Source organism: Urocitellus parryii, chromosome 7 (assembly GCF_045843805.1).
Source record: "Urocitellus parryii isolate mUroPar1 chromosome 7, mUroPar1.hap1, whole genome shotgun sequence".
NCBI classification, from domain to species: domain Eukaryota; kingdom Metazoa; phylum Chordata; class Mammalia; order Rodentia; family Sciuridae; genus Urocitellus; species Urocitellus parryii.
Genome location: NC_135537.1, coordinates 117,445,413 through 117,452,880, shown reverse-complemented (window position 1 = coordinate 117,452,880; position 7,468 = coordinate 117,445,413). Strand labels below are relative to the sequence as shown.

Below are 7,468 nucleotides of genomic sequence, written 5' to 3'. Positions count from 1 at the left end.
GTCTCTAGCATGCAGTTAAAAAGCTCCAGAACTAAAACCCAGCAGTGTGGCCCTCTGGTCCAGTGACTTTTGTGACCCTTACTCAGCTGCCTTCCAAGTCTCCAAAGTCACACTGCCATTCTCCTGTCTTCTTTTCCTGATCCTAAAGCCAGAGAACAGGACTGTGTCCTTCAGTCCCCCTACTCTGAGTGTAGGACCCAAGCATCCTCTGAGAAAAGCAGAGCTGTCCTCCACTCTGGCCCTGCCTCAGTCTCCACCCCAGTGCTTCCCCAGGAGTGGCTAGATTTCCTTATGGCCTACAGGAACTTCCCCACTACTCTGTCAAGGAACCAGTGTCCCCCTTTCCCATCCTCCAGCAGCCACCATCATGCTTGGTAGGGACCATCACCCTGGAAGCCCCTGTCATGGGAATCAGGAAAACACAGGCCATGGGAGTCTCCTACTATCTTTTGGAGTGGGTTTGAGCAGGGGCAGTTTCCTTAGAGACCAGGAAACACATCCAGACAAATAGCACAAGTGGGTTAGGAGGAGGACTCTGAGACTCCAGCCATGTAAACACAAGTGCATTGTTGAAATAATAAGCATTCACATGATATATGATAAATGATTGCCATAGATTAGATTTTGTTTGATTGGATTATGGCTAGGAGTGGCCTCATATCACAGAGTTGCCCAGAGATTGAGCCAGCCACGGTCGCTGGAGCGCTCCTCTTGCGTGTCTTCCCCGCAGTGGGAGAGGAGGTGCGGAGGTGACTGAACATTTTCTGGGGGAGGCCGAAAAGCCCAACTGGGGGCCTCATATGAATCCACCAGAGGCCCTTCCGTGGGTGTGTGCAACAGACCTCACGGCCTTGAAGCTGCAGCCCTGGAGGCTGCAGAGGGACTGGGGCTGGGGGAGGGTGTAATAAATACCCTGAGGCTGGTGGAGCCCTGAGTGGCCTCCTTCTCTGGGCCTGTGTGACAGCCAGCCAAGGCCTTCGCACTCCCAGGAGCCAGAAGGAGGGAAAGACAGAGAGCTGCAGGGGCATAGGAGGGGGTGCCAGCCAGGGACAAAGGCAGAGACAGAGAAACAAAGGAAGAGAAATCCCCTCTTGTTATAACCTATGGTTTAAAGAAAAATGTGGCTGGCTCCCCCAGGAGGCCTCGAGTGCAACCCTGAGTCCATCTGAGGCAAGGCCAGGAAGGCCCTTCTCCTTTTCACACTACACTCCAAGCCCAGGTGTGACACGGTGTCCTGGGCGCTCTCCTAGGCCGGAAGCTTCCCGGGCCCATGTGCAGAATCAGTTGGAGTCAGAGGCAATCATCTCCTGCCAGATTTGGGAGCAAACATTTTTCTTTCTGGATTTAAATAATTGCATTGCATCCCCAGTTCTGGTTCTTTTCTAAAGCCAGCCCCAAATGACGTTTGACAGGCTAACGATGGTCTGGCTTTCCACTCCCTCTGCCCTGTGGGGTTTCCTCAGAATATTTTCCTCAATATTTTCTGGGTAGCTGACTTTTAAACAAGTTCATTTTTTTTTAGTTCAGATCTCACATTTTATTAAATTTAAATTTTATTCCATTCATTTCAGGCTATAAAATCTCCAAAAGTGGCTTTGAAAGTGAACAGGTTTTGGCATGCTGGAAAGGGGTTACCTCCAATGCAAATAAAAGAGTCTCACTTTTGAGGAGAACAAGGCTCTAAGGGTTGGGAAAATGCATGGAGTGGTTAGAGACCATGGCACAGAAATGGTCAGAGACCAATTTAAAAGCACATATATTTTAAATGAAACATTCTGTGGACATATGGAACCTATAGTTCTGCCAAGAGCTCAATTCTAGGGATCAAGTCTTAAAAACTAAATTTCAGTCTTTACTACCCAAGGTGATTTTAAGCTGACAAATGAAAACTCCTTTTTTTGCTTTCTAGTCTAAGGGGAATCTTAATACATTTTTAAATCTTTTGGCATTTTGAATTAATTTTCTTAGAATGAAATGAGATTCTTAAATTGGGATCTTGTAGGGAAAAGACAGCCAGGTCATTAGTGAGCTGATCTCCTTTTCTAACACATGGATACAAAGGGGGGGGGGAGGATGAACTCTAACCAAGGTGCACACAAAATCTATTTTAGAGCAAAAATTTCAAAGTAAGCAACACCATCTGTTCTTTAATTATTTCTCATTATTTAAAAAAATTTGCTAAATTTATTTGGGTTACTTAGTTGGAAAGAAATGTGTTTAAGACACTCAGAGCTGGAGCTATTAAAGGCAGATTGTCAGCCCCTGTTTGCTAGGTAGCCAGGAACACAAAAGAGTAAAGGCATTTTAGCATCGACATTCTTTTCCATCAGTGGCTTCCTCTCAGTTTTAAACAGGGCATGGCCGTCCAGGACCTGGGGGACAGTCCTCGGCTGCTCGAGTCTGGGGTCAGGATTCTAGTATTGAATGGAGGGAGCGTGCCCGGTCAGTAAAGGAGGTGTGGATCTGATCCCAAAGAGGATTCAGGCCACCAGGTATCTCTAACCCTTCTGGAGTTCTGTCCAGCTGACCATCAGTCTCTCCCTCCATCCATCCATTGTTTAGCCATCCTTTTCTTCAACAAATATTTCTTCCTATGAGCTGAACAGCATTAGTCCCCGTCCTCGGGGAATCTGCTTTCTGATTGCTCGAGACAGCAGCCGTGAAAAACTCACAGGGGAGCCCACGATTTCCAACATGACGTGTGCTCCGGAGTCTAGACCAGAGCTGACGAGAGAACCTTTGCAGACAGGGGAATGTTCTCCATTTGGACCATCCCGCATGGCTGCCACCTGCCCCATGTGGCTGTTGAGCATTTGAAATGTGACTAGTGTGACTACTTTTGTTAGAGATGAGCTCTTGCTGTGCTACCCAGGCTGGCCTTGAACTCCTAAAATCCAGCCATCCTCCACCTCCCAAGTAGCTGGGACTATAGGCATGGGCTCTGCCTCACCTGGCTTACTATTTTTAATTTGATTTAACTTTGATTTTCACTTAAGTAGCTACAGGAGGCTAATGGCTACTGTCATGGATAGCGCAGGCCCGATATCACCCTCACCTGGGAACTGGTTAGAAATGCAATTCCCAGGCCCCTGGATCTGCTGAGCCAGAATCTCTGTGGATGGAGCCCAGGAATCCGAGATTGCACAGACTCTCCAGGTGATTTTTACGCAGCTTTGCTCAGGCAAGCTCGGCAGTGGGTATGATGCTACAGTGCGATTCGGTTGGGCTGGGTGCTGCTAGGAGCAAGGGAACTGAATTTCGGACGTACAGACCGCTCCTGAGAAAAAGGGATGGTAGGGCTGGGCCTAAGGAGTAAAGAGGTGATGTGTACGGGCTTGGGGGCTGGGGCATTGGTGACGATGGTCCACAGATCCCCAGGCCCCGTGGTGGGAAGGGCTTGGCACACTGGATGAACTCAGCGTGTTGGAGTAGAGAGAAGGGAGTTTGTGAAGAATCTGGTCCTCCCCCACACCCCCATTTGTTTCCTGGGAAATCCTCTCCAGGCCTCTGCCTCTCCTTCATTGCATCCCTAATCTTGGAGTCCTCTTCCAGAGCCCTCGTGTGGAAACCCAGGACAGGCCAAGAGGAGAGGCTTCCACCAGCGCAGTTTTCAAATTCGAGGTAACTGAATGCCTTTTGGGGAAAGGCTTCGTAGTAATTTTAGCGGCATCTTTTCTGTTGTCTAGACCTAAGATCAGCATTTTATGGAAAAGTGTCGAGGCACAGCTTCCCCTGCCTGCCCGCCTCCCTCTGCCGTCCCCTCGGCACTGCGAGGACTCTGGGCAGAACGTCAGGTGGCCAGAGCCTCCGCTGAGCCCCAGCGATTCATTTGGCAGCTAAAACTTTTGTCCCTGGAAGACACCAGACTTATTTTGAGATGGCAAATGTGGCGGATGCTTTCTGGCTGGCAAGACACCAGCTGTCTGATCTCAGCCTCAGGGGTGGTATTTTGGGGGAATATTGGCAGCTTCTTACCTAAAATATACACGTGCCTTGCTTCACCCTCTCAGAAGCTTTGGTGGCGCTCTGTGTCCCTAGGTCTTGGGGTGGCACCTGGGGCATCAGAACTGCTCAGTGTCGTCCAATTGCTCTTGTCAATATTACTTTTTTCTGTTCTTCCAGGTCCAGGACACTACCTAGATCTGTCCTCTAGACAAAGATATTTGTAATTAACTCTTCGAAATCTTTTGGCAAGAATATCCGGGGAGAGCACTGTTTCACTCACAGGAACACATAGCTAACGGCAGAATTCGAGCCACCAGGACCAGACACTGATCTACAGAGACAGATACTTTCCAAGAACCTCTCATGTCATCCTGACTTGGTGCCAAAAAATCATCCCCAGGTCCTACCCTGAAATCCTGAACGGAGGTCGCAAACTTACAGTAACCGGAGGAGCGCACCTGGCTCCAGGTTTTTGTTGGTTGGTTGCTCAGGTTTAAAATTTGCTTGGGGTCTGGGGCTGTGGCTCCGTGGTAGAGCGCTCACCTAGCATGTGAGAGGCCCTGGGATGGATCCTCAGCACCACATAAAAATAAATAAATAAATAAATAAATAAATAAGATAAAGGTATTGTGTCCAACTACTACTAAAAAATAAATATTTAAAAAATTTGCTTGGAATTAGAACGTAATTCTTTTCTTATATTTATTTTTTTAGTTTTAGGAGGACACAATATCTTTATTTTATATTTATGTGGTGCTGAGGATCGAACCCAGTGCCTCACACATACTAGGTGAGCCCTCTACCACTCAGCCACAACTCCAGCCCTAGAACGTATTCTTAAGATTCAGGAAAGTTTGCACAAAAACTCAGGTTTCTAACTGTCCTTCAAAGTTACCAGGACATCTGGCAGCCCCAGACTGAGTTCTCACACAGCAAGGATTGCTGGTGCTGTCCTGCCAGTTTCCACGATACCCAAGTGCAGCTGAGCCCTCTTTGCCACTTTCATGTCTGGCCCTGGAGGCCTTGAGTGTTGCTAACACACTAAGGGTTAGATGAGCTGGGGCAGCACGCAGGAGTCAGCATGGAACTTCTGGTCCAGCCCTGCTTCCTGCTTGCTGTGTGACTTTGCTTCAGTCACACCACCTCACTGTGCTTCAGTTTCCCTATCTGTCTGGAGGCCAGTAGACTAGATCAGTGGTTTTCCACTTTAAGCCAGGGCAAGGCTGAGAGGTGGGCTGCCTTGTCTCCCTTCTCTCCTTTTTGAATTAGGCCTGGGCATAAGATTTTGCTTAGGTGACTCCCTGTTTATCCAGGGCTGGAAAACTCCTGGGTAACTACTTGTGTTAACCCCATAGCCGGGGGCATGAAGTGTATTAGAACAGGAAATGGACAATACCTTTTTATTTTTATTTCTTTTGCGGTATTGGGGATTGAACCCAGGGTGCTTTACTGCTGAATTCTATCCCCAGCCTCCATCTCCTTTATTTTTGAGACAAGGTCTTCTAAGTTGCTGAGGCTGGCCTCGAACTGGTGATCTTCCTACCTCAGCCTCCTGAGCTGCTGGGATGACAGGCGTGCGCCAAGGCTTCTGGAACCATGATGTGTTTATTGATAAGAATGATGGGATTTGCTGAGCAGCATTATTCTCCTACAAAGAGAGGCTCTCCTCCCCTGTTTTACAGATGAAGAAACTGAAGTTTTGAGAGGTTGAGTAACTTGCCAGAAGTCACACAGCTACAAGTGGCCAAGAGCCCAGGTTTGTGTCATTGCAGACAGTGGAGGCCCTAACTACTGTTTCTGTTCCTTAGGTGGCTTGGGAGGAGGTGGGTGTAGAGAGGTGCCCTGTGACAAAGGGGAGGCCAGTGCCCTGGGGAGACCCTGCCACCTCTTGCACTAGCCCTCCTCGCAGGCCATCGGCACACACAGGGAAGTCCCCCTCTGGCTATGTGCTCAGGACCAGGCTTCCCTCCCCCAGGGCTGACCCAGGCTGCGTTCCCGGGTTCCAGGTGATCAGGAGATCTGGCAGCCCTGGACTGAGTTCTTGCACAGCAAGGGTCAGTGGTGCTGTGTGCTGCCCTCGGATGGGATAGGGAGGAGGCCCATCGAGCCAAAAGACCCTTGTGGTTCTTTGCAGGTGTGATAATTGCTCACCAAGCTCCATAGGCCACATTGTGCAGCCCGGACAGCTGCTGTGGTTATTTAGGAGGAACCTGGAGAATGGGGGGGGGGGGTCTCGTAGTTCTCAGGACCCAGCATGTCCTGTCTGAGCCTTGGTTCTCCCATCTGAAAAAGGAGAACCACTGTCCGTGCCCACTCCCAGCCTGTGTCCCTTTGATGGAAAGGACAAGGGTAACCTCCTCTGCCAGGCTCCCCCTGCAGCTCACCCCCTCTGCAGCTCCTCTTGGGAAAGGGGCTGAATCCCCCCATTTTTAGGTGATGTCTGAAAATGTTAATGTCATAGGCTCTGGCCAACGTCCTCAGCTGCTGAGGGCTGAGCTTGTGACTGTCTCCAAGGCCTCGTCCATCCCAGGCCTGAGTTCCCAATGGCTGGGGGAACCTGAACCCAGCAGGGGACTCCTGGCAGCCTCTAGCCAGTCCCTGGGCACAGGCTGCCCTTCCTGCGCTGGCTGCTTCCTGACCGCTCTGGGCTCTAGAAAAGGAAGTGGGCACTCAGTGAGCCCTGCCGCCCTCCAGGAAGAAAGAGCTTGCTTTCTTCCTCCAGGTGGGGCCTGGGCCTGACTCTCCAGGGCAGAGTGGAGGGCTGTGGGCTCTCAGGCCTGCTGAGATCACCCTCCCCAGGTGGCTCCTGGGTGGGATGAGGGTGAAGATGCACTTGATCTCAGCTGCTGTCTTAGCAACAGGGCTGCTCTCCTGTCCATCAGGGTTCAGGGTTCGCACATGACAGAGGTGACAACTTAGGCCAAAGAGGGATTTCCTGGTCAGGGGAGAGCTGCTGGGATGGATGGGAGGAGGACTAGGGCTTGGGTGGCTCCAGACCCTGGGGGACCAAGGAATGGACCACTCTCCAGGGAACCCCACCGTGGGGAGAGCCCCTCGTCCTGGTGTCACCGCGTCCCTGGGCTGTGGAACCAGGGCCTGGGGAAGCATATGCACTATCCTGGGTCAGCAGGGAGGGTCTCTCAAGGTCCACACAGGGTGAGGGGGGTCTTAGGGCACAGTCAGGGTGCTGGTAGCAGAGGCGGGGTAGAGGCTGCCTGGATGCGGGGACACCTGCCCAAGCACTGCTGCTGTTTGGGTGTGCTGTCCCGCCATCTTGGGAGGCTTCAGAGGCCCAGGTCCGGGTCGTGGGGTGGGCTGGGTGGAGAAGTTTGTTGCCCATCAGGGCAGCTTTGGGCCCTGGATTGGGTTTACCAAGTCACAGCACATGGGACATTGGAATGGGAGGGGTCTTGGGGGAAACCTGGTCCAGTCTCACCTTGTACCACAGGGAAATGGGAGTTGAGAGAGGCCAAGAATGTCTCCAGGGCCCCACCACCCAGCAGGGACAGGTTAGAGTGAGGGG

General features: G+C 51.1%; 1 protein-coding gene across 1 annotated transcript in view; it reads right to left on the bottom strand.

Moving 5' to 3' along the window:
• Positions 1-4,135: 4,135 nt before the first annotated feature.
• The window catches only part of LOC144255848 (uncharacterized), an 88,473-nt gene continuing 85,140 nt past the window's right edge, over positions 4,136-7,468 (bottom strand). The window contains exon 6 of the mRNA XM_077800860.1: positions 4,136-4,149. The gene's annotated coding sequence lies outside the window, so the exon portion shown is untranslated. The remainder of the gene's footprint in view (positions 4,150-7,468) is intronic.